The 27,619-nt window shown below is 43.3% G+C and overlaps 1 protein-coding gene across 1 annotated transcript in view; it reads left to right on the forward strand.

The window, feature by feature from the left end:
- The window catches only part of igsf21a (immunoglobin superfamily, member 21a), a gene marked incomplete at both ends in the record, with an annotated part of 223,211 nt that overhangs the window by 149,014 nt on the left and 46,578 nt on the right, over nt 1-27,619 (forward strand). The window lies entirely within an intron of this gene.

Here is a 27,619-nt window from a genome sequence, read left to right on the forward strand (position 1 = left end):
CACCCCCAGCTCAGCTCACCCCCACCCCTCCCCTCCCCCCTTTGTTTGCACAGCACAGCGGGGAGAGAGTAAGTGAGAGAGAGAGAGAGAGAGGAAGTAGTGACTCAGCCTCTGTAAAGATGGCAGCACTCGTTCTCTCTACTTCTTTCTCGCGTTGTCCCTGCCACTTGGCTGATGACACTCTCCCAGCGCAGGGGGTTGCTCCGCTAGTAGGGTCTGCCCGGCTGTGATAACGGCTGTGGCGTTTGGTGACGGTGTGGGGGGTGAGGTGGGAGGCGTGGCGTGGCAATGCAGTGCGGAGGGTTATTGGAGTGGCGCGCCGATAAGCTCTGTCTCCGGGCACCCGACGCAAGGCACAATCACGAGATTCTATTCATAACGCCTTCTTTTCTCTTTTTTTTCTCTACACCCGTTATTATGCAAGCTTAACATACCAAGAAACTGGTACAAAATCAATAAATAAATAAAATGAACACTGTGAATCTTGCAGTAGAAGAGGAATGTTGATTTTGTGGTGCATTTTCAGTAGTTTTTTATTCTGCCATTACAAAAATGCTCCCTCTGCCTCAGGCTGTGCAATCTCCCAGCTAATCGATTACCATCTCAGAGAGTAACAAAGAGTTGGAGAAGTTAAAGGACTTGGACAGCAATATGGACAGGGAGACCTCATTTCACTCAACTCTTAGTGACTCAGCTTTTGTTTTATTTATTTTTTTCCGGACCAGACAAGTGTCTGTCAGAAAGGTGTCGTCAAGTGCCAGTAGTGCTCTATTCCTGTATGCTGATTAGCGATGGCACCGCTTAAAGGCTGCTGGCTCGTATTTCCTGCCTATTCGAAGTCCAGCAGCATGCCAAGGATATCAGCTGTGGCCAATTATCAGCTTCTACATATCCCAGTCAAAAACAGACACAGTAAAGAAAAAAAGTATTTTTGAATAATACTGATTTAAAAAAGTGAATTTGAGCCACAGTGATGTGGTTGCAATCTTGCTGCTTGGGGCCATCTGTGTTCACACTGCTGGCTTGACGGAGTGCTCCCTGACAGGATTTCTCCGAGCCAACACCCCTAAAGATTTGGAGAGTAGAAATAGCTGTCAGCGTCACGTGACTCTTCCCAGCACCGTTGCGGCTGCTGATGGAGCACCACAAAGCCCATATGGAGAGAAAGCCATTGCCATTGGTGGGAAGACATTTATCAATGGGTTTGGAGCTTCTACGGGAAGCACAGCCCACCCAATGCTGGGGAGCAGCAGGGAAATGTGTGTTACTCTCGGGCTTGAGTGTGTGTGTGTGTGTGTGTGTGTGTGTGTGTGTGTGTGTGTGTGTGTGTGTGTGTGTGTGTGTGTGTGTGTGTGTGCTTGTGTGTGTGTGTGTGTGTGTGTGTGTGTGTGAAAGAGAGATAGAGAGGGAGAGAGGAGTTTGTGAAAGAGTCTGAAATCCTTACTGGAGTAAAAGAAGAATGGCCTGTAGCATTGTGGCTAATTGCCATCCAAGCTGAAACAGAATTATTCATAACCTATTAGAGTGCCAAGTTCACCGGTTAGAGGAAAAAAAGGAGCGGAGAGAGAGAGGAAAATGAGAAAAAAAGTTAATTAATAGGAAGATGTACACGGAGAGTATTTTAATTTTTTAAAGGGCTTCATAAATAAGAATTATCATTTTAATGAATCCCTGCCAAGGAATTCAATCACCCGCTTTCTGAAGGCCAAACTTTGAACGAGGTGAGACTCCTCTACTCCTCTGTCGTTCGCCAAAAAAAGAGAAAACTTTGCCGTGTCTGCTCACTGCTCTTTAAGAGCGTTTTCAGGCAGTTTAATAATGACACTTTAATGCCCCGAGGCACTTATGCTCCAGTCAAAAAAAAATAGTTTTTATCAATGTTTCATTCATTTATTCCTTCCTGTTTTTGTATGTATGCCTTCATTCACACTTCCTTGCACACATCTATTCACATCCTCCTACCAACTCTTACTCACTAACATATTTGTATTACTTTTAAATGGAATGAAATAAATGTGGCCATTTGCCGAAAGTTCCAGGTGTACCATCTGGAGCTGGAAGCACTTTTCATTCCGTGAGTTTGATAAGATTGCATCAGCACACCAGTTAGCCTACTTTACGCTTCGCCAACATCCAGGCTAGACACTCCTCTCTCTCTTTCTCTCTCTCATTTGACCACATGAGTCACACAGCCCCTGTGAGCCTGCTTTCGCTGCAGGCTGCTCCTCTACCCCCTCTGGGACAACACCAAGACGGAGCTTTATCACATAGAGTATGTGACATTTTGATTGATTGCACGGCTTTCTTCAGACTCCACGGCCAACATACCTGTTACCCCCACTCACTGGAGTGTCAATGCAAATGACCTTGAGGCACTACCAGATAAGTTCACTTGAGCATATAATTAGATCAATTAATGGCGCAATTTGGACGTGCAAAATGAAGGTGCCTGGGAGCTCTCGCTCGCTCTGCTAGTGTAACTGCAGCGCCTCAACCAAATCACACGACACTCATTCCCATTGTTAAGCTCCTGTTACCATTTTAAATTGACCTGTTAATTAAGGTCCATTATACATTTAATCAGATCGTGAATGCTGAGAAGGATCTTTCTGCCAGGCGCCATACCTGTCGCAGGGAAAAATGTAAAGTGGGTTTTTTTCGTCTTGATCTGAAATGACATCTTATTATGCCTAGCGACAAGAAGTGTGCTTCTTAAAAAGAGAACTTTTTGTTGTTGATAAAGGGCACTAATGAAGCTCTTGAAGTTTCACCTTATCGCTTGTCACCTTATCTGGTCCCCCTTCACACACCCCCACACAATCCACACCCCCTTCAACTCCTTTGCGCGCATAATTGCAGTCCGGTAGCACATGATTTAAGGTGCTTAATGATGTGACCTCCATCATCCTGTGACGTCTAATCAACATGCAGACGGTAATTTAAATGGAGGGCCACAGCCTCACAGAAAGTTTTTTCAGAGTCTCATTTTGCAGTGAGGCACAGTGTCTTTGACCTCCATGGGAGACGTGGCTGTTGTAAAACACATCAACTGACTGACTGACACACACACACACACACACACACACACACACACACACACACACACACACAGTCTTAGCCCATCCAGACGTGGAAACATCTCTGTCAACACTCTGCAGACGTTTATATGCCACATCACGTAAAGCCAGAAAATCCTTTGTTTTAACCTTTGCAGAGAGCAGCCGAGGTAATTGAGAGGATACCCTTCAACTGCCGGCGGGCTCGTTTGTACACACAGGAAGAAAGAATGACAGAGAGAGGGAAGAGAGAGACAGACGTAGAGAAAGAGAGAGAAGGAGAGAGATAAGCTACAAGGTGTTGGGGGAGTAATTATTCTTTCATCCCATAAAACTGGGATTCGCTTCAATTACAGACACCCGACTTTTAATTAAGCTACGTGTATATTTAGCCTCTCGTTTATAAATGGCTGGTATTAATGATGCCCAAACAGGGCCTAGCCTGCAGTCACGGCAGCCGGTGTGCCTCCACAACACGCGTACAGGTGGAGAGAGAGCGAGAGAGAGAGAGAGAGAGAGAGAGAGAGAGAGAGAGAGAGAGAGAGAGCTGGGTGACAGGTGACAGCTAGGGGGCACCACTGATCTCAGAGAGGACCTCAAGACAGTTGGGTATATAGTCAGCCTGTGTCCTCTTCTATACCTGCCACAATCCATCATACCCCTTTGGGTTAATTACTCGAGTAATATGACCGTGATGACAAGGGCATGGGTGTGATTTCCTCTGGGAGGGGGACGTATAGACTGCTGTGTGATGTTGCCCTTCTGTCATGGATGTATCTTTGGTCAAAACTGACTGCTTAAACACTGTGAAAGTTAGCGCCAAGGATAAACCTCTAGGTAGCTTCACAGCTGGACTGGGTTTCGGTGGATGGAGAAAGCTTATAGATTAGCGTCTGATTTCTGGATTAAACCCCTGTCTGGGCTCATCAGAGTTTAATAAAGTAGGGCTCCGTAATGCAGCAAAGCGGACTAGAATGGCGCGTGCGCCCACACACACACACACACACACACACACAAACAAACAAGAGAGAGATGAGGTGCTGTGAATAACATTGCCAAGTTTTCGTCTTATCAAGCTTTCAGCTAAAAGGCACTCATCGAAACAGGGGTGAAAAAATAAAAATCCAAATATGATTATTTAATGTTTGCCACACTGTGTGACCCTCCCCCAACACTTTCTCCATTTTGATGAGGTGCAGAATGCCATGGTTTGAAGCACACGGGGAAGCTGCATCGAAAACTAGAAGGGGCGAGGCCATGAAAAACAGCTGAATTATTAAATGTCTGTCTGTGAGTTGGACCCACGGGTGATAATTGAGGCAAAATAAGCAACCACCATTCTCCTCAAGGATTTCCCTTCCAACACTCAACTGGCAACTTGTGCATCACTTAAGCAACAGAAAACCTTTTTTTTTAATTCTTTCTTTTAAAGTTTTAGATTTTGCAGTAATCTGTGCTCTTTTTGTTTTGCACCTGAAATCCTTTCACTGATGTGAGGAAGCGAGGTGGATGAGTCATATCGCATTGCTTTGAATCAAACAGGGTTCTTGTTTTAATGATGGCCTCAAACAGATCATGAAAGCTTAAACTGATCTTGAGACAACTGATACGTTTCCTGAACAATGAGTAATTCCATCCAGACCTATTTGAATAGATTTAGATGAGTGGCAAACACACACACTTACACACACACAACTATTTGATTTCAAGTAGAGTTGCCATACAGTGACTCAAAAGGGCCAGATGAACACCACACGTTCCACACTTGTACACGTGTTAACATCCAATCATTTGCGCTTGTTTTAAACAAAAGCTTTTCATCCAACACTCAAGCAGCCTTACTATGTAATCTTGTTTGTTATCTCATATTCCCGTGTAATCCCCTGCATCTCCAAACCGTAACATAGGATACAGAAAAGAATGACCACGTTTTCGCTATGCCAAAGGTGTCCGGTTAATGTGCTGTCAGAGACGAGGATTGACTCAGTTTTGGTGGTCTCGGCCCTCTGCAGTAGCCCTTCTGATTGGGTTTTGGAATTGAGGCGCAACAGTCACTTTCCTCACGGAAATCACTGTGTCAAAAGTGTGAGAAGAGATGAGAGAGGCCAAACAATCGAAAGGTTTTTCTTCTCCACTTCCAATTTTCACCTCCAGACAGATGTCCATGACAGCTAAGTGCTGACAACAGGATATATAATAGTACGTATATATATATATATATATATATATATATAGTCTTTCTTTCCTGAGTAAAACTAGTCCAAGGTGGCAGGGAGTAATGGAATGAGAGCCGAGCTGAAAGAGAAGAAGCAGGAGAAGTGGCCTCGCCTGGCCTCACCTGTGTGTTGTTTACCAGCCCATTAGCCTCCACCTAAGAATAATTAGTGGGAGACTGCAGAACTAGAACAAGACCTTTGGGGCCCGGTTCAAATTCACTTACATTGCAAAGCTGGCATGTGCTGCAAACATCAGTAGGTCTGCAAAATAACTCACACTAAGGGTGTTTGCACAAGGATCGCATGGAGTTAGCGTATGTTTATATACAGCTAAACACTAATTCAACACAGCATAGTGAGTTACCTTTCATCATCGAAGCATTATGGATGTGCCAGGTTTAGTAAAAGAAAATGATTATGTCAATCTAATACCACATGTGAATATGTGTACGCATATACATGTGAATGCTTTTCCAGTATTATGACTGCATACCACGTGTTTGGGTTCATTTTTTCATCTCAGTAGCCTCCATTTGTTTCAGTGTTTTGTTTCTTAAATGCTGGACGGCAATACCATATCTCAGTGTTAACATGTTTACTTTCCTAAACAGCCCTGCCTTCAGTTATCTTTTTAGTTTGTTCCCTTATTGTGTAAAACGTGTTACAGAGCTGTGGCCTAATTTTTCTGCTACAGCTGCTATGTTGCTCCGTTGCTCAGCCCCAGCAGATCCTGGCATACGAGCTACGCCGCTAGGCAGGTGGTTCTCAAATAAACATGGACTCCGAACAGACAGCCTACCATCACACACCACCTGCGTGTAAAATTAGACGGCCGCCTGACATACAGATTTTCCTCAGCGCACCGTTCCAAAAAGCCCCCCATGTAGCAAAGACAAGCCCATAATTCCTTACTTCAGTGGTTCTGCAACTTTCTACTTGATTCTGTGTTTTCAGTGTGTAGTATATGAATCTTTAATGTGCTGTACACTCTTGTGCTAGGATATTTGTGCTGCGTTATCCCACTCCACATTTTGTGGGCTAATAGTGAGAGACTTAGCCAGGGCTTGCCAAGCTCTTAAAGACGTTTTCGCTCCACATCTCATACTAAGTGTAGTGGGCTAAGGCTTTATTGCATGCTGGGCTTCTTTTCTCCCATGCTGTGCAATTGTTTAGCAGATTACATTACGGCTGCGTATGCCATAGCTCGCCCAGGATCCGCTAATATTTCCACAGTAGAAGCCGAGGGCTGTTTATTAAAGTCTGTCGGTCGCCGAGTTCTTAAAATGCCTGGTGTTAATCCTGGGGTGCCCTGACACCTTGCTGCTTTTACAGCCAGTGCTGCAGTGAGCCAGACGATCAGGGATGTCCTCAGAACTAAATCTCACTCCATATGTTGTGTTTTTATGTAACTTTAATTTGAGTTTAAAGATATGTGAGGTTATTGTCGTCTATTAACTATTGCATATCTGCAGCACATTCTCCAACTCATATGCTACTTTGAAAGGTAAACACAAACAAGAGCTAGAATGATATTCACTTGTGACTTCAATTTGTTTTCCTCCTCGGCAACTAATACATAGGATTTACATTTACTTCTTTACTTTTACTTTTACTTGTTTTCTTGTTTGCAATGTTTTTTTCGGATGAGGCAAGTCACATGTTGTCAAGGTGACGTAAATAATACGGTGGGTTAGCCAAGCGCAAGCAACTTGTAAACACTTTCTTTAAAGGCTTTCATCTTGAGATAAAATAGATGTCCCTCTTTTTTGTTTTTGTTTGTGTGTTTGTTTGTCAAAAAAGAAGTAAGTTCATAACAACAACAATGCTGTAACCTTGAACATCCTTCGCTGACAATTCTCAGCGTAAGTTTCTCATTGCGTCCCGGTGTGCGGGCCTAGAACTCTGCACGACTACCTCCTCTAGTCCCTACTGGCTGCCTGGTTCCTGTGGTGGCTCCAGTTCTCGTTTTCCCCCGATGCCTGGCTCCTTTGACAGCTCCAGCCTCGCTGTGGTGGTCTTCTCCACTGATGTTGATGGAGCGGAGCCATTTTCTCCCAGAGAGACACTGATTGCACGTGGTGATACGGGAGGAAGAGAAAAACAATTGCATGGCATATTCCTTTTCCTTTCTGATATCTTTATTTGTAGAAGGTGATTCAAAGGCAGTGTGAACTACGTATACCTCAGGTAGGAAAATAACCTTCCGCAACTTTTCACTTTCTTTTCTTTGCCATGCTCACCTCAAGTTTCTGAAATTGGCCTCTTTGTGTAGAATGACAACTTAACTACCTGATGAATGAAAATGTCCGTGAAGACCCCGACCAGCTGCTCTGCACAGACTCTATGGCATGCACGGCGGCAGGATTTATTTACATGACGTCACTTACTTTATAAAGAGGTTCTTTTCAAATGTTTCACGTGCTTGCAAAGGTGACATTCAGCTCCGGACAGCGACCATGCGCCTGCCCATAACCAGACAATACATCCAAAATGCAACAAGTATTTATTCCATATGCATAATAAATGAAAACAAACAACTATGCATTGACAATATTGTCTCGGATCACAGCATCATAACTTACATTACATTAATAGTAAAACTCATAACATAGGCTACAAAGTGCAGCCACAACGAGAAGTGCGAACAGCTTGTTTGAATGATTCCACACACAAAAAAAAAACTCACCAGAGTTGTTTTACACTAGGACGATGCGTCGATTGCTGTGGTTAAGTGCAAAAGTGCTGAAGACTCTAGTTCTGCATAAAACAAAGACATATCGACAATCGACTGGAATTTCAGCGACAAACTTTTTTTTGGTAGGTTAGCAGGACTCTCTTTTTTATGAGCTAAAGATTGTGTAGATGCCAGACAGTGGAACGGGTTGAAACGAAAACAGTGTTCACCTTACGGCCTACTCCCCCCTCTTGTCCCCTCTCTCTCTCACACACACACAGCACAGGGTAAACGGGGTACAGGCGCTGTACAAACATGCGAGCGTGGATTGTATTGGAACAGAATGCATACGTATGAACCTTTGCAGTTTTTCTCAGTCGCTTTGGTACATTTCTCAAATCATCCTCGACATTTGCAAAACAGTGCTTAAATGCTAGAGGGGCTTAACTGGGGCTACACCTTTTTTTGCCGGGGCTATAGCACCCCTTAGCCCCGGTGTAGCGCCGTCGCTGCTCTATGGCTGCTAATGCATGTGCTCCTGGCTTTACCCACTCCTCAGAAGCTGAATACAAATCACTTAAGGGAAGTGAAAACATGAAAAATTGGCTCTGTTGACATGGGGGTTAGCTTTTCCTCAGGTGGCTTTATCAGATCTGTCCCTCCCTTCTCACTCAAACTTTTTATAATTGTGTGAATGAAAAAGTTTTGTGAAGCCTGGAACTGAGGCCCTCTGTAGAGTGAGAGAGAAAGATAGAGAGAGAGAGCTGTAATGAGTTCTCACTAGGATTATCACACATCCACTTATTTTTATTTATCTTCTGAGAGCCACACAATCTCTCCCCTTTGGCAACATTAAGTTCATCATTTTAGAACGATTTGCATTGGAGCATCTTGTTAGTCGAGACACTGTAACCCTGGCACTTCACTAGTGAAGGTGAGAGGGAAGCTAAGGGGAAAGAGGGGTGTTTATGTGTGTTTGTGTCTGTGTGTGTGTGTGTGTGTGTGTGCGTGTGCGTGTGCGTGTAAAGGTGTGTGTGTGTGTGTGTGTGTCCGTGTAAAGGTGTGTGTGTGTATGTGTGTGTGTGTGTGTGTGTCTGTGTCTGTGTGTGTGTGTGTGTCTGTTTGTGTGCGTGTGTGTGTGAGAGTGAAAGAAGGGTCCTTTCAGATTCACTGTGGATCAATGTTTTATGGAATTAATGTTCCGATAGTTTTCCAAACACAAACACTGGTTGCCTTTGAACCGCTGACACTCTTAACACAGCTCCTGTTGTAATGAGAGTGGTGGGGGGATGGGGGGGGTTGCAGTGACACGTGTCAGTAGCTGTGTGAACTACACCCAGGTAGGAAAATAACCTTCCGCAACTTTTCACTTTCTTTCCTTTGCCGTGCTCACCTCAAGTTTCTGAAATTGTCCTCTCCGTGTATAATGACAACTCAGCTACGATCTAATCACGTACGAACGACACTCTGATTTATGTGTCTCTTTGTACATTTATTTTGGATTCTCATCCTTGGCCAACTTTATGCACATATTTGTAGTCTTTGCAGTGCACTTAGCCACCGTTTCCATGAGTACTGAACCCACATAGACTTGCTGCTGGGTGGAAAATTGCATGGCTTGTGTCACACAGCGTGTCATCAGGACTTAGATGCTGAGAAGTGCGAAGAAGCTACTTTTGAAACCCGCCCAGAGCTGATAGCCGAGTCCAGGGCTATACTGCACCCCTTAAAGCCGCCGCCATGAAGACATAAAGACCTGGCACTAAAAGGCCTGCATCAGCACTAAATCCCTGCTGCTGAGGGTGTACGGATAGGCCTCAGAGTCGCGAGAACGGAGCCCATAGGTGTGCTGCCAATTTGATTAGATTTGATTTGATTAGATTCGACATTATTGTCATTGTGCAAAATACAGGTAAAAAGCCAGTGAAATCCAGTTAGTATCTAACCAAAAGTGAAATAGAATAAGTAAGTACTACAGCATAAGTAAAGCTGTATCTTACAGTATGTACAGTGTTATTGTATATGTGTAATATATTAAATATGTTGTACACAGAGGTGACAGTTGGAAAGGGAGGTTTATATATAAGGGTTTGTATGTATAGTATAGACAAAAATGTATAGTTAGTTGTATGTACAATATAAATGATAGTAATCTTAGCAATGTGAGAAGTTCAGCTTCTACAAGAATAAGCAAGGTGAATATAACCTGAGTACATGTACAAGTACAAGCACTGAGACCCTGCAGTAATCAGATGCAATAATGCTTAGCGCTGTGGTGTGGAGTTCAGCAGTCACCGCTTCAGGGAAGGAGCTCTTCCTGACCCTGCTGGTTGGGGAGTGGATGCTCCTATAATGACTGCCAGATGGGAGGAGAGTAAAAAGTCCATGGTTATGGTGGGATGCATCCTCGATAATGCTTTTCACCTTGCCCAGGCAGCGTTTATGGTCAATGTTCTTAGTGGTGGGCAACTAGGTGCCATTGACCCGACAGGCAGTTACTACCACCTGCTGGAGTGCTTTGCAGTTTGATGTAAAGCCAATGCCATACCACACTGACATACAGTTGGTGAGTATGTTCTCGACGGTAAAATCTACCACTGTCCAGGAACACAGGTGAGTTTTCTAAAGACTCTGTAGGTAGTATCCCTTTTTGATCAGGGTGGGGGAGTTCGAGGACCAGATAAATCGTCAGAGATATGGACGCCAAGGAAGTTGAAACCTGATACACACTCCACTACAGCTCTGATGAGGTAGATGGGGGCATGTGTGGCTCCTAGCTCACCTGAAGTTCACAATGATCTCCTTGGTCTTCTGGGTCTTCTTTGCCTGAAACTGAGGCCCTCTGTAGAGTGTGAGAGAAAGAGAGCGCTGTAATGAGTTCTCCCGAGGATATATCACACATCCACTTATTTTTATTTATCTTCTGAGATCTCTCCCCTTTGGCAACATTAAGTTCATCATTTTAGAACGAGTTGCATTGGAGCATCTTGTTAGTGGAGACCCTGTAACCCTGGCACTTCACTTGTGAAGGTGATAGGGAAGCTGGGGAAAAGGCAGGTGTTTAAGTGTGTGTGTCTGTGTGTGTGTGTGTGTGTGTGCGCGTGTATATGTGTTTGTGTGTATATGTGTGTGTGTCTCTGTGTGTGTGTGTGTGTGTGTGTGTGTGAGTGTGTGTGTGAAAGTAAGGTTACTTCAGATTCACTGTGGATCAATGTGTTTTGGAATTAATGTTCCAATAGTTTTTCAAAACAAGCACTGGCTTCGCCTATGAACAGCTGACACTCTTAACACAGCTCTTGTGGTAATGACAGTGGTGGGGGGGGGGGGGGGGGGGTAGTAAAGTCAAGTAAAGCCACTGAAGCCCAGCAAAGACCCATACTAGCACCCCTTGAAGAAATCATCTGGCCCTTCTGTCAGTGAAATGTCAAATACAACCTCCATCACACAAATCTGTGAAGCAGTACCCACCTGTGCCGCCCACTGTCCTGTCCTACCCCCTGCACGAGAACCCCCCCACCCCCAGATCTTTATGTGGGGCCGAAGCAGCTTCCGGTTCAAGTTAGACCACAATGGGTAGAGGAAAAAGGGGGAAGAAAGTCAGCACTCTCAAGCGTGTCAATGTCAATATGTTTGTCAGGGTGCCCCTGAACTGAATGTCTCAGCTCTATAAATGATACCTTGTTCTACATAATGAAGACTGTTTGGCACAGCAGCGCCTGCTAAATGTGACTTTGCCCGAGAGAATGGAAAGGTCTCCTCGGTTGGTTCACAATAATAGCTGTGCCATTTCCATCAGAATGCCTGCTTGGTTACATAAAAATCTTGAAAATCTTTCATTCTGCAAGACTCAGGGATGTTCTTCTTTTTAACAGATTTACATGACATATCCTAAATGCAATGCTGCTTCATGATTCTGTAATACATAAATATTCAAACATTTAAATGACTCATTCCCAGATTGTAAGTGAAAGAAAAACTGGAGGCTAGTTTCCTTCAGGAGGGTTACATTTTAGAGTTACATGCTAGTAATTAAAGCAGAAACAGCCCTGGGGCATATCATAGGATTCGAGAATCCTACCAAGCATCCTAGAATGACTCACTTCAGGCTTGTGTGTCTGCCGCTAGAGAGAGGTGTGCTATGGCCCTCAGAAGACCACGATGACCCTGTCTTTTCACCTTAACATTAGCAGAGAAAGGCCTTTAATGGAATACTGTTACTGGAGCTTCGTATCAATTCATGACAGGCAATTACTCAACAGATTAATAGCTACCTGCATGCCATCAACACTCTGGAGGTTCCTGCTCATGTAACATGCTTTTTAATCGATACTACATTATTTATAGCACGTCAGCAGTCAAATTGAAATATGACAGTTTTGCTTGATAACAGACTGCAATTCATGGCAGGAATTAATCAGTGAGTGTCTCTACGACTCTTATTGCATTAGTATTGCATCTCCCTCCCTCCCTCCCATTCCCCTCCTGACAGCACCAGCTGCATAGATATGGCCATAGACATACATTGTATCACTATAAATTCTGTGTGATCTTTCCCATTCACAGCCATACGTTAGTAATTTAAATTTGGAGAGGGTGGGGGTGTGTATGGAGGGGTGGAGGGGTGAGGCTGCTCTATCGTCCATGTTCAACGGGCAGTGCGTTTTACGGAAATTGGTCCACCCAGAGAGTGCCTCTTCAGATATAATGAGTTACGCCTCAACATGCTTTAAAATAGTCTGTTAAGGCGCACAGCTTGTGAGTACAGCACTGCTGCAGGCCACACTTGGGCACCCTTTCAGCACGAACTCAGCTGCGCTGAAAAGCAAAACAAATAAACACATTGCGTAACGCACTCAAGGCCTGCCCTGTCGTATTGTTTCTACACAGCGTGTATGGCACTGGTAGTCCGTATAGTCTGAGTGTGGAGTGTACACTGGGAACATTCTGTGATATTCAGCACAGCCGGGATTGCATTTTTCCCGAGCTCTTCCTCTTCCTCCTGTGAGGGAAGCTTTCGCTGAATAATCCATTCACAGGAACAAGCTCTGACCAACATATAGGTGTTCTCTGTTTTGCTTTGGGGGGCCTCTAGCTCCCAGTTTCCCATACTGTCTCTCTCTCTAACAAGGTTTGTGTCCTTGGTTACTTGACTGGAGTGCTTCCAACAACAGAGAACATTAAAGCTGTTAATTATACACGGCATGTACAGCTGCGATGACGAGCGATGTTTAGTGTGTTGACGTTCTTACGAGATATGTTTTTTCTTTCTTTTACATTTGTCTTTTTCTTTTTTTGCATGTTCTCTAGTTGTAATGGATGCAGAGGAAGATGATAATAATTACTTCTTTGATGTTTTTTTTTTCTTTTTTCCGGGCCTCCAGACGAGAGCGGAGATGGAGAGAGAGGGAGAGAGGGAGAGAGAGAGAGAGAGAGGGATGGAATAAAGCCCTGGCTGTGCTGACCCCTGGAGTAAGAGGCTCATTTGTGCCTAATGAGTGACAAACGAGTGCGTTTAGAGGACATGTGAGAGGGACGTCTCCCCCGGACCCTTTCTCGGCCCCACTGCCGCTGCGGCGGCTCTGGTCAGCCTAATTACGGCGCGTCACATGAAATGCTGGCAGGGGACGCGGCGAGGAGGGGAGGGGAAAGAAGAGAGGGAAGGTTTCGACCCACAGTCGAATAAGAACCCGGCGGGCGAGCGTTTGTGCTGTACCTCATGATTCTGTGCTCTTACTTGATTTTGGTTTTTCGACAGAGATCAGCGGGGCTACATCACTGTGTGTGTGTGTGTGTGTGTGTGTGTGTGTGTGTGTGTGTGTGTGTGTGTGTGTGTGTGTGTGTGTGTGTGTATGTGTGTGTGTGTGTGTGTGTGAGGGAGAGAGAGAGAGAGAGAGCAGAAAAATGTGTTTTTGTGTGTTGAAAGGAGATAGTGAGCCAGGAAATGGATGCGTGTAGCAAGCAGATAGTGTTTGCTACACGCATTGTGCTGGATATGAAAGGGCACTCGGAGAGGAGCCAACACAAACAATGCCTACACTCTCCAAAAGACAAGAGGGCCCAGGGTATCCTCTCATCTCCCCTCCCCTCCATCTTCTCAAACACACCCTTCCCTTGACAGTGGAGGCAGAGGGGCTAGCAAGTGTGTGTGGAGACCCGAACACAAAACTGCTGCACTTTCATAACACACATAAACACACATCAGACAACCAGATTTCCCTGCACCTCATGAAATAAGAGAGCCCCGACCCCCACCCCACCATTGTGTCCCCAGGGGAGATGTACAGGTTGAGCTTTTGCATGCTGTTGGAAGTACAAGACGCTGGATTCTGGGTTGGACGCGTGATAATGGACCATGTATTATGCATCTGTGCTAAGTGAGAGAATCCCAAGGCTGCTTTCACACATGGCTCTATCAGGGGAATGTCACAACAAAAGGCTGCCTTCCCTTTGAGGCGGATTGGAAATTGTTAATGAAATTGCACATTAACATAGAATGGTGTCCTTGGGAAGGTGGAAGGGAGGGAGGAGTGCAAAGGTAAAGAGTAAGAGAGAAAGGGAGAGAGAGAGAGAGAGAGAGAGTGAAAAGAGATGAATGATGCCTCATGTCCAGAGGCAACCTTTTTCAGATTCTTATTGAGGGTGTTTTGACAGTCGGCCAGGAGTGAAAGATATCGAGGGGAAAATGGGAATTTGTGTTGTTGAGTGCTCGATAATGACAAATTCCTCACCAGGCAATCACAAATAGAGTTTTGCATGATGGCTCAGATTCTAATGCACGGAGGCGTGCCGGCAGTTCCTCAAAAGAGTTGATAAGGAAGGCGCAGCCAATGAGAGTGATCACAGTGGTGCACATTAAAGTAAAATAGTGTCAGTGCAATTATGTTTGCACACAGCAAAATTCAATAATGATGATGCATAACAAAAACCCATATCCATTAAGCGCTGCTTTAATTAGACGTGTGCGGATAAGAAGGAGAACATCAGGTTCAGTGTTCATTACAGTCACTGAAGCATGCCTGGCCACATCCAAGCATTTTCAAATTGTACGGATTTGACGGCTTCATCCATTTTAAATCATCGTTCCCCCGCAGGCCGCTGAGATGTTCTGCCCCTCGCTGTGTTGATTTGAAGAAGGGAAAATTGGGGGAGCATTTCCACAGGTCCCCCTGCGTGTGATTGCTGTTAAAGAATTCAACAAGAGAGATTTCCTGTTTACGATTGGCGGGTACGGCCAGGGCCATGGCCACGCTTAACCCAGAATCAGCCCTAACGCATGCACGTGTGATCATAAGGACAGGCAAAACGAATGAATAAATCTTTAGAATAAATGTACCCACTCTACATTTTCTCCTGCTGTCAGCTCAAATGGCGGTAACACGCCGCCACAAAGCTGTCACTCTTTGTTTTCCCAAAGTTCAAGGCGTTGAATGTAGCGATTGTCCTTTCATCCGAGGCTCTATCTGTGGCTCAGCACATGTGAAGGGTTTACAGTCAGCCCCATCCCTGGCCCTTCAGCAGCATGTTCCACAGAGCCATGTCTCTGCTCTCACAAAGGCTGGAACTCTGTGAATCCATACCATGGCACATCAGCCCTGTGGTTTGCGTGATAAAGAAAAGGACAGGCCACATTGTCCCAGTTTTTTGTGTCCAAGTCTGCCTAAAATGGACGGCACTAGCGCTGGCCTAGTGAGTGAAATACTTTACATTCTGCTCTCAATATTGAGCCAGTAGCAACAACAACCTAATGTCTCTCTCATCATGCAAGGCTTAAAATGGTTTTCTGGAAAAGAGAGATGGCTGCGTGCTATCTGATGTTTGACCTCTGAACACTTAACATAAGGGCTTCATAACTCTGCCATAAAAGCTGTACGTAGTTTTAAATAGATAAGCATTATCCATTCGTAATAACACAAAGTCCAAATCCTGAATTAAATTGAAATGCACTCAATCGGCACTCAATCGTCAATGCCGCTGTTTATGCTGTGTACTGCATTGTAATGTCTGACTGATATTTATTGGTAGCTGAACTGTCTGGGTTAGATCACATATCATCTTTAAACTGAGGTTCAGAGTGGGTTGTTACAGGCTCTAACTTGAGCGTGAATAATTGAAAGCCAGTGTAGAGTTGGCTCAGTCTTTGTCAGGGTCTATTCTTTGTTCTCCCTCACTACTGAGGGTCTGAAGCAGGCAGACCAAAATTACACCCTATTACCATATTCAGCTTTTAATCAATAAGGTTATTAGGACATTATGACAATCACTGTACTGACACCTTTTCAAGAGGGTGAAACAGACATTAGGTAGTAAAATGGGCCACTTGGAAGTAACCCTGCCCAGGTGTTCTCTTTTTTCATTTAATTTCTTTTTTTCCAGAAGTATGCTGATTTTAGGCTCAGGCTCTTAATAATCCAACATTTTAGTGGAAAGTAAAAAGAAAAAAATCTCCCTCTCTCTTTTCTTCGTGCAAAGATACTGATTACATCCAGACAATTATTACTCATCAATTCAGTGGAAAGTAAAAAGGGATCTCTTATCTCTTTATCTTTAACACACACACACACTCTCTCTCTCTCTCTCTCACACTCTCTTTCTGGGCAGTAGGCAGACAGTGTGTGTGATATTTTGAGACCTGTTTGGGCTTTCTGAAAATACATTACAGTCCATCTGTGCCACCATGCTGTGGCTGTTCCACCACAGTCCCCCGGCGCTTCCACCAGCTCTGATATATATACCGTTTGAGCTCCATCACCGGGCCGGGCGGAGACGGCAGACAGTTGGCTGCCTGTGGGTGTCTGTTGGAGGCGGGCTTGTGACACCGACTCCCATCCAAGGACGTGCTGAGGGACCGCTAGACCGGCTGGTGAAGGTGCCGAGAATTGAATGATGGATCCTCGAGTCTGAGGTGGCGAGGACAGCACTGCCATTTGCTTCTAGTTCATTAAATAAGGTGGTCTGAGAAAGTATCTCAGGCGGAAGCATTACAACCTTGCTGATCAACCAATTTGTCCTTGATACCTTGGGTTCAAAAAGGAAACCAAAAAAGACCCTGGTTTTATCCAGTTGCCTAGGGAGTGAGGCTGGCGAGGCCGAGAGCAGTGCAGATTGTACCCAAGAAACCTGGAAGTGTGCTGCCCTTAGGGGCACAGGGTGCCAGCCATGGCATTATGGAAGCTGCGCTGGTCAAATGTCACCCATTTGCCACCTCACTCATCTCCTCCCCTGTGTATTTTTCCCTTTCTTCTCCTCCTCCTCTGCAAAAAATACTTTCTTTCTTTGTTGCCACTGGGAAATCCTCTCCTGGTGTTATGTTCCACCCGTCTTCAATGAAGTGGGATGGCAAGTCCAGTGGTGTATAAAGTACTCAAAAGCCATACTTGAGTAAAAGTACAGATACGTTACTGGAAAATTACTTTTCACCTTTTAGAATACTACTTAAGTAAAAGTATTAAAGTATCAGGGGCCGTATTCACAAAGAATCTTAGGGCTAAAAGTAGGTCATAAGTGGCGAATTTAGGAGAAACTCCTAAAAATAATGGGCGTGTCAGTCTTAAATGTAGGACTCCTAATTTTTTTTACTAAGAGCAATTCACAAAATATTTTATCCCTAAAAGTAGCACCTAAGTCTAGGACAGCTTAAAACTCCTCATGAGGACTCCTAAATCACTAAGACCTATTCACAAAAAATCGTAAGATGGCTGCAGCCGACTTGGAATTGATAAAAGACATTGCTTAAACCGTGAAGGTATTAATATTGTCGTAGAATTAGCGCGGGATGCAATGACGCCTTTAAACAACGATGTGTCCCGAAGTGAAATGTTTGGAAACATAAAGATTTTTGTTTGGCTTCGCGGAAAACGCAACTGACGACACTGGGAATCATCAGTCAGCCGTTTAATTCATCAAACTTTCAACGCACTGTAGACCCCACATCATCCAACAGTTTATCCAGACAATCGCTTATTACACAATATCAAAGTAAATTCCATGGCGATCGCAGGAATGTCCAGTGACGGGACACACATTACAATAATTCGTCCACCGTGGCCTGGATGTACCGATGACTGGTGCATTTCAACGGAGAGCGGTCGCAGGTTTTTGAGAACTTACCAGCTGGATGCCGCTGGGGTGACAGTGGCTATTGGGACCAGTAGGCTTTCGCCTAGGCTACGGTTCACGTTCGTTTCGCTTTGATCAATTAAGATTGGAGGGCTTGAAGGGCCGTATGTGCTGATATTTGAAGTGGTCAAGGGCTGGAAATATAATATCCTAACAGTTTGCTGGGTGCTTTAATTATTACTGCCTTGATTACATGCAATTGCCATATTTTATATTGATCGCTTTATATTTCTCTTAACGTGCTAAGTGTCATTCCCGTTGGATGCACAAACTTGTCATCATGCGTGTGCATTCTGCTAACTGCACTGTCCATAACTATTTAATATGACTTAATTTGAAGCCTAGGTTATTCTCTTATTTTCAGTCGATATAGTGGGATTGTTAGAGAGACGTCACGAATGAGTTTTTAATGAGAGAGCCTGTCAACAACCAATCACCGTCCTCACCCCTTCTAAACTCGTGCATGAGAAGCGACGTCGTCCATAGCAACGGAGTTTTTATTTTAAGCTTAGGAGTTGGTATTATCCTTAGTATGAGTAGGTCTCAGAGCCGTTGTGAATCACTTTTAAGAAATTACTCCTACGTAAAAGGTTTTAGCGCGAGTTAGGAGCACTCCTAGTGGTAAGATAAAAGGCTTTGTGAATACGGCCCCTGATCTTTACTGTACTTAAGTATCAAAAGTAATTTTCTGATATTAAATGTACTTAAGTATTGAAAGTAAAAGTACAAGGAAATGCTGTTACTAATAAAAAAGCAAAGGGTCAGAATTTTGAGAATAATTAAGTTTATTCAGACTAAAATTATCAAACTTATAAACATGGGCTGATTTGAACCCCACTTTCTTCTCAATACATCGACAAACACAACCACACATACAGTATCAAATCAAATCAAATCAAACTTTATTTGTATGGCGCATTTCATACACAAAGGTAACACAATGCGCCTCACAGTAGGAAGGAAAGAAAAAGGGGGGGGGGGGGGCTGTACAAATACTTGTAAAGAGACACAGATAGGAAAATTAGTAAACGTTACATAAATGTTAAATAGATACATTTTACATGATACCAGGGCACCACACATGGTACCAGGGCACCACATTAAACGTTACATAAATGTTAATTAAATACATTTTACAGGTTACAAAACACTTTTAAAGAGACACAGATTTTGCCAGAGAGAATCAACAGCAAATGATGTACTAACAGCACTGGCACCGTAAAGGACTAGTACCGTATGTATGCAAATTAAGCTGCTTGCAGCTACATATCTAGATAGCGATCCAGTGGCGATTCTAGAAGATTTTACATGGGGTGGCAGAGGGGTGGCAAGTTGAAATTCAAGGATGGCATATCACACACACACACACACACACATGCCTGGTGCCTGTATGTATTTATTTATACAAATCCAGATAGTGAAAACAGACAACAGCAATGTGTTGCCAAGAGTCTAAATATTGTTACAAAAAGCCTTTTCTTGAAAAAAGTCCTGATGTCCTGACCTTTTCTCTTCATTTTTGGGCCCTGCAACTGCAATATTACTATTGGTTTAGTTTTAAAGAGGATCTGATATCGGAACAGTGCTATCAGTTTGATTTACAACTGATTTAGTGCTTACTGGCATTTGGATGTAAGTTAAATAGGCTATGGTCTAATGGAGCCCATTAGATATGTGTTAACACTTACATTTAGGTTTATTTCAGTCAATTAGGTTAGGTTTATTTCAAGTCCAAATTTGATTTCTCGTACAAAAGAAAATAAAAGAAAACTGCATTCAGAACCCACAGCACTAAATGTCATATTGACATACCGGTATGACATATTTCCCTTCATAATGACAAATACTTTTCTTAATGGCCAATTGAATTTCTAATGGCTTGTTGTTCTATTAGGTTATCACATACAAAATAATTTATACGAAATCAAAGCTAGACTAACTACTAGCTATCAAAAGATAGGGTGGACAAAAGAACGCACTTTTTACTATTACTGAGTTTACTGTAGGCTACATTCTAACTATCTATTTAAGATTAACATCCCCAAAGAGTTATGGTTAATGTCAACTAGTATTATTACCACTTCTAGTCTCTTCAACAAATGTGTTAATATTAAAATCTAAATGTTAATGTTGACGTCAAAATGTTAATGTTACCGTCTGGAATTGCACGCTGAGCTTTTCCCTGGCAAACGCCAGCAAGTTGCCAGGAGCTAAACATACTTTATCAATGTTGAAAAAAACGTCTCAAAAAGCCATCATGAATTTTTTTTATTTTAATCTTCGTAACATTTTGTGAATGGGCAACCTACTCCTGAGTATCTTAAGGTATGCATAAGGCACAACCTGAGAGCAATAACCTGGCGATCTGATACAAAGCCATAGCATTTCATCAGGATCATCAATTTTACAAGCAAGTTATTGGAACAGTAACTGTGAAATACTTTCAGCAACATGCACACACATCCCTTGAACTATAAGGATCCTATAGCAGCTATCTTGCTCCACACTGCTACGCTACGGTTCTGTACTTTAGATTGTCACCATCCTAACTGGCTAGATAGATACCTTGCCAGAGATGGAATAAAGAATTTGAATAAATAATCTTTATAGGTTATTAGCTAGCTTGATATATTATATACAGATCTTACCCAGCTGTGAAAGAACCTGACTAGTTCGAAAGGTTGTGCTGGTGGTATTTAATGAAGAGGTCGTGTCGTGGGGTTTCTAATTTTTGGATTGAGACCTGTATGCTTTTGCTTCGATTATAGTTGTGTCCCCTTTGTTGTTGATCTTAATGTTTTGGATATGTACTTCCACTGCATATTGCAGTCCATTTTGCATTGATCTGGAGGATATCGCGGATATATTACTCCAAAAAGAATCACTGACACTGAAAGATGTAGCGCTTGTCCTCGTCCTAGCCATGCTTTTGGGTTGACAGTCCTAGGAGTTTGTCCGATGTAGCAACGGTAGGGGGCTTTTGTGAACGTCAAAAGCGCGGGACCACTGATTCGCCAAACCGGCTTGGAGTCTGGGTTCTACCACAGTCCCCGACGTTGGTCTCATCACTCTCATGATTATTTATTTTTCTAAAGATGATTCGATTTTGTAACAAGTAACGAAGGTTTCAGGGAAAATGTATCGGAGTAAAAGTATCAGTTTTCTTTGCAAAATGTAGCGAAGTAAAAGTCAACAGAAATATAAGTAGTAAAGTAAAGTACAGATATCCAAAAAAACGACTTAAGTAGAGTAAATAAGTATTTCTACTTCGTTACTATACAACACTGGGCAAGTCCAATCCTCTCCTGGTGTTGTGTTCCACCCTTCTTCAATGAAGTGGAATGGCAAGTCCAATCCTCTCCTGGAGTTGTGTTCCACCCGTCTTCACTGATCCTCTCCTGGTGTTGTGTTCACCCGTTTTCAATGAAGTGGGATAGCAAGTCCAAGGCTTTCTGGTCTTTTTTTCCCCTCCTCAAAGGCTTTAGATGTGGAGTAGAGTCAGTAAAGCTCCACACAGCAGCCGTGACGTATCGCATCGTGCATGAGCAGAGGCACTTGAGCACTGAGAGACACTTTAGGGACCAGGAATAGGAGCTATCTGTGTCTGGGTCCTCTCACCGATCACTGAAGGAAAAGACAAGAGAATGAAACTTTGAAAGAAAACTTTTTCTTTGCCGTTTATGTCTGTGTGTGTGTGTGTGTGTGTGTGTGTGTGTGTGTGTGCGTGTGGGGGTGTGTGTGTGACAGAAAGAGAGAGATGCGTAAAATAGCATCTAAAGGCAGCACTGTTGTGCCACATGCTTCTTTAGCCTTGATATCAAAAGAGATCTTCCTTCAAGCTCAAGCAGAAGTGTGTACTGCCACATACTGGGTATGTGACCTCTACAAAACACACTGGCAGATCACAACTTGAACTCTACTGACAACTCAGCCTGGTGGGTGATATATCAATGAAACTCACCAAGGACACTGGCTGTAATACACACACACACACACACACACACACACACACACACACACACACACAAACACACACACACATACGCACACACGCACACACACACACACACATGCACACACATTTTCTCACTCCAGATCCTCTCTCTCTCTCTCTCTCTCTCTCTCTCTCTTGGTCTCTCTTTCTCTGCTGTCACCATCTCTCCTTCTTTTCATGCTATCTGTATTCCACAGTATTTTTTTCCCCACATTCCCGCCTTTGGCATGATTAATGAGCTCTGTAAGTGGGGGACCTGTAAAAATGTGACACATGCTTTTGTATGAGTGCGTCACACTCATTCAGCTCCTGACAGTTCAGACCACCAACTTCCTTCTCATACACTCCTGTCTTTTCCCCAGCATTAGAACACACACACACGCACACACGCACACCTGACTCCACACACTTCCTCACCCTGGTGCTGCAAGTGTTGCGACCGAGCTCAATAAGGGTTTGACAGCGCAGTCCTGACGGATGCAAATCAGTAGGCTGGGGAACCGATGCAAATGCAGAGAGCAAGCACAATGGCAAAGTGATTGAAAAAGCACCCACACTCCTTTTATCTCATGGTGCGGGCTTGTCTTGGGGAAAAGATTTCAAAGGGGCCCAGACTTAAGTCTCTGAGGGCCTGATTTACTAACAGGATTGCGCCCATTTCTGGCATAAAATATAACATAAAACGGTATTTACTAAGGGGGCGCATTTGAGTAGAGTCGCATATTAACGCTTTGAGGGTGTGTACCTGCAAACAGGTGGGATGGTTCGGAAACGTGGGTAGTAACGTAGGCGTGAAGCGCTATTTAATGGGAGGAGTGCGCCTAATGATGAACTGCGTGGTATTTACTAAACTGCCCGGCGAGCGCACATCTCTGATTTGCAGGCTAATTCTCCGCCTCATAAAAGCACGTCTTAACCAGGAAGCGCATTTCCACTGAGTCTGAAAACGTTGATATGGCAGCAGCAAGGCAAAGACATAGACAGAGACAGCGAACAGAAATATTTTATTCAACTCGTATAATTCATATATTCATATATATGAAATTAAACTTTCCGAACGTAATTGGAGAAATTGATCGCACCCACATGCAAACAGTCCCACCTTCAATCCACGAACACGTTTACCGAAACAGAAAGCACACATATTCAATGAATGTCCAGGTCATATGTGATGCCAACATGACCATTACTTACGTGGTAGTGGTCTGTCCATGACAGTTTTATCTTTCGGAATAGTGCCATCTATCCATGATTGAGCAACGGTGATTTTGGAGAGGCCTGGCTACTTGGTAAATGTATTTGTTTCAGTGGGGATATATTGTAGTGAACCCATGTCCCTTGCAGAACGTATTAATCTCGCCATGTACACATCTATACTGTTATAATAGACAGTTTATGCATTAATGCCACCAATAGCATATTATTTATAATCGTGTTCTTTTAAACATCTCGCTGTAGGTGATGGCGGGCAAAACAATATAACCCATTGAATCAGGTTCAGTGATTGAGCGAACGTGAACCAATATATCTATCTCGCTATCTATTCGCTGAACCTTAGTTTTTTCTTCCTCGAATCTCCGTGCTGGCAGTAACTTGCTGGCAAGTTCTCCAGTCTTTTAACGGTGCGCAAAAAAAATGATTGCCCAGCGCGTATCTGGCTTGATAAATATCACGGAAAATGCGGGGAATCACCGTGCGTTAATGTGCGCCTGGCAAAGGCGCAGATTAAGATGCGTTCGCAAATCAATCTTAGTAAATCAGGCTCTTTAAAGGGCGGAGTAAGCACAGTTTGCCCAGCGCAGATCTGGCTTCATAAATACCACGGAAAATGCGCAAAAATACCGTGCGTTAATATGCGAACGCAGATTAAGCAGCGCTCGCATATTAGTAAATCAGGCCCTGAGTCTCTCTCGCCAGCATTCCTCCTGCTCCGTCTTCCTCCCAGAAGAAAATACTTGCTCTGATATAGTTTTCTGGCAGCCTACCGTCTCCGCAGTGACCAGGGGCGGTTCTAGCAAAGTGGAGGCCCTGGGCAAAGAACAATGTTGAGCCCCCCCCCCCCCCCCCCCCAGATGAACTCGACACATTATCAGATATTTCTTCCACTTCAACGGACTAATTCCTTGATTGAAAATTGTGTGTTACCTTAGGTAATTTCTCCCTGAACTTCTCATCCTGCCCTTTCCTCTTTCTTTTCTCGCTGCCACTTAAAAAGCGTTTCATGCAACCACACACGTCACCACACGAACAATTGTCAGTGACAGAAAAGTCACTTGACCTGGAATAATTTGTTCCATGTTGGAATTAAGATAAATTTTAAGCTGATACTGAAAAGAAAATGATCGTTTTTCATGCTTATTATGAATTGTCATTATTTTGCAATGACAAGTGATTTATTTTAATTAGCAAAAAAAAATATAAAATCATAAATACGACGAGGCCCCCCTGGTGGCCGAGGCCCTGGGCAACTGCCCGGTTTGCCCGTTCGTCCGGTCCGCCCCTGGCAGTGACCCATCCATGGTGACAACTCAGGATCTAACGTCTCAGAATGTGCTGTGGGTAGGTGGGATGGAGCGAGTGAGAGAACGAGGGGTAGTGTGAGCACCTGTCTGTTAAGTGCATTTGGATGAGTGAGTGAATTAATGAATGAAGGACTGTGAGTATCTGTGATGTTAGGTACACTGTAAAAAAAAAATCCGTAAAAAAACGGTAAATTACTGGCAGCTATGGCTGCCAAACAAAAACCGTCAAATTAAAGTAAAACATCCTAATTCAAATAAAGTGTAAAAACACTATATTTGTAGATATTTCCATTTAAGGATTTGCAGAGAAACACTGTTATTTTATAGATTTTTTCTCAATTAATACAATCAAACACCAAAAAGTGACAGCCCTAACAGTTGAGCAGAGACAAACTGTTGTTTTATAGATTCTTCCTAATGTATTACAAGCAAACACCTTTAATTAAGTTATTTAATTAAGTTATAATTATTAAGTAAAAACCTTCAATAAAGTGGCAGCCTTAACAGTTTTGCAGAGAAACACTGTTATTTTACAGATTTTCCCTCAATTATTACAATCAAACACCTTCAATTAAGTGACAGCCCTAACAGTTCAGCAGAGAAAAACTGTTATTTTACAGTTTTTTTTATCTATTATTAAGATCGAACACTTTCAATAAAGTGACAGTACTACAAGTTTAGTAAAAAATGCTGTTATTTTACAGATTCTTCCTAATTTATTACGAGCAAACACCATTAATTAAGTCAGGCTTCTTTAATTAAGATTAAACACCTTCAATAAAGTGGCAGCCCTAACAGTTTTGCAGAGAAACACTGGTATTTTACAGACTTTCCCTCATTTATTACAATGAAACACCTTCAATTAAGTGATGGTACTTTACATTTAGGAGAGAAACTATGTCATTTTACAGATTGTTCCTACATTTTTATGATCAAACACATGCATTAAAGTGTTGACACATGCTCAAGATTGTAAAATGATGGTTTTATTTGGGAAGACAAAAATAAAAACTCTAAAAGTACTGTATAAAATGGATTACAATTATTTCAAGCATTGACTTGCAGGCTTTGTGTTTAGAGTTTATGTTTAAACAAAACAGATAAATCTAGAAGTTTAAAATTAAGTTAAGTAAAAAAGCATGGCACAAAAGGTAAATTAATTTGTACCAGAAGTCGACAGTGCAACATAGCTGTCAAGGAACGTAACAGCTCAAAGCCGGATTATACTCAGTTTTGAACGCAACGCACGTAAGCACGTAAGATACACAAGAGTCCCTTGCGCAGATACATAACCCTCTTTACGTGCTTATTGCGTGCTGAGTGCGTCCCCCCAAAATTTCAGACTATTGGACAAAGCCACTCCAGCCCCACGCAGCTCGCAAAGACTGTGATTGGCCTGCTAATCGATGGACTGAGAGTTTCGAGTGATGCAGAGTTTATTGATGGAGTACAGCCGGGGAACAGGACAAACAGAAACAGAGTATACAAATCCACGAAAGGGTTAACAGACAGAGGGAGACAGGACAGACACGCAGACGAACTTAGAATAGATGTAAACCAAACTACACAGAGTCTTACTCCGGAAAAGACTAACAGGGGGTGATAAGCTAAACAGAGAACACAACGGAGAACTACGTATCTAAATACACACTGAGACAATCACTAGACATAAACTAAATCACAAACAACAACAGCGTCCAACTCTGGGTGGTGATCGCGAGGGCGCGTTACAGAAAACACTGGGTAACACAAACATGGAGAAACTAATAAACTAACAACATACATGGAATACTACATTAACACAAAGAACAAGAACTAGGAACATGAACTAAAGATCGCACAAAGTCTCACTCTGGCTACTGTGCGCAATGGCACAGAACAGAGGTACACGGCTACAAGCCGGACAAGAGAGTCACGTTACTCCCTGTGCCGTATGCACGGCACTCTGGGTAAAGCAGTCCTGAAAGTCTGGCGGCACAGAACTGGCTGACCCGGAAGCCAGCGGACAGGGAGCTTGCTGGGCTGGACGCCCGCGGACAGCGAGCTAGAAGTCTCGGGCAAAGGTTTCGTCCTTTGAGGGACGAGACCAGACACAGGGTGAGGGGAGTGCAGGTTATATATAGGGAGTGAATCAGGTGTGTGTGATCGTGTGACAGTGGCGGCTGGTGAATACATTTTTTGGTGGGGCTATTTGAGCGGGGGTCTGGGGCTTCTCCCCCAGAAAATTTTGAATTTCGTAGATGTGATTTCCTGCATTCTGGTGCATTTTAGGGTGGCCAGCCGGAGATCCCAAATCATTCACAATGATAAATTTGTGTTTCATACATCGACTCATTTGTTGTTCGCTATTTCATGTAGGCCAATAAATTAAAAACGAGACGTGAGCTGTTGATGCAGAGAAGTGCTGCTCAGTTTTAAAACAGCCCCTTGCCTATACCAATAAAATAACTCAAACCAGTCAATACCAATGGTCTAAAGACAATATTAATATATCTGCCATGTAGAAATCAACAGTTTCACAGGTAATGATAATGAACAAGTTACATGTTTATTATGGTCATGTCCAGATAGAAAGTGCAAACACATAACGATAAATTATACTAGGGAACAACAGTTTTTTGTTACTACAACTACTACAACAATTTCGTTTTTTAAAGACATGTATACTGCAGCTGTATGAGTATAAGAAGAAAGATTATTTTAACTGGTATGAAACAGTAACAGCTCACAACTTAGAAACAACAAACAAAAGATGACATTGACATACCCACAGCTAGCCTAGTTAGCCATGCCTTTCGATCGAACCAATCTCGGGAAAAGGTTCTGGTGTATGTTTTCCCCTTTTCTCGCGTCTGTTGGGTTATTTTCACTTCTGGCTTGTCTGGTCCGAGTTGTTTAACAATTAGCTTTTCCGCAAAAGTTCTTCTTCCAAAGGGATGCAGATGTAAGGATTTGACTGAATTTGGGGCTAGCTGAGCTCCCACAACTACATCCGACGTCGCAATGCTTAACACTTCTCTGCTAGCATGGAAAATACCTGT

The sequence above is a fragment of the Sprattus sprattus genome (genome assembly GCF_963457725.1).
Source record: "Sprattus sprattus genome assembly, chromosome: 10".
NCBI lineage: Eukaryota > Metazoa > Chordata > Actinopteri > Clupeiformes > Clupeidae > Sprattus > Sprattus sprattus.